The sequence below is a fragment of the Psammomys obesus genome, unplaced genomic scaffold (genome assembly GCF_907164565.1).
Source record: "Psammomys obesus unplaced genomic scaffold, mPsaObe1.curated_primary_1811, whole genome shotgun sequence".
Taxonomy (NCBI): domain Eukaryota; kingdom Metazoa; phylum Chordata; class Mammalia; order Rodentia; family Muridae; genus Psammomys; species Psammomys obesus.
In genome coordinates this window covers 4,908,457-4,908,810 of record NW_026590809.1, presented here as the reverse complement: position 1 = coordinate 4,908,810, position 354 = coordinate 4,908,457, and positions in this window count along the sequence as shown.

Sequence of the window (354 nt, the reverse complement as noted above, 5' to 3'; positions counted from 1 at the left end):
GCGCGGCTCCCCAATCCCGGCAGCCCCCGGCGGCCGCCGAGCCCGCCGCCGCCCCGCCCCGGGCGCGCCCGCCCCGCCCCCGGCCCACGCCCCTGCCTCCCTCCGCGGCGCCCTCGGCTCCCCTCCCTGCCTGCCCTGCCCCGGACGCCTCTTCCTTCTCTTCCCCACGCGCCGTCGCCCCTCCTCTTCCTTCCGAGGCGGCCGCGGTGGCGCGCGCGGTCCGTGCCCTCCGCCCTGCGCCTCCCCCGCCGCGGCTCGCTCGGTCCAGGTGACTCAGGCGGGTCGTCGAGGCGGGCGCCCGACCGAAGGGGAAGGAGTCTTAATAGCAGGGCTCGGCCCCGCGGTCAGACGACT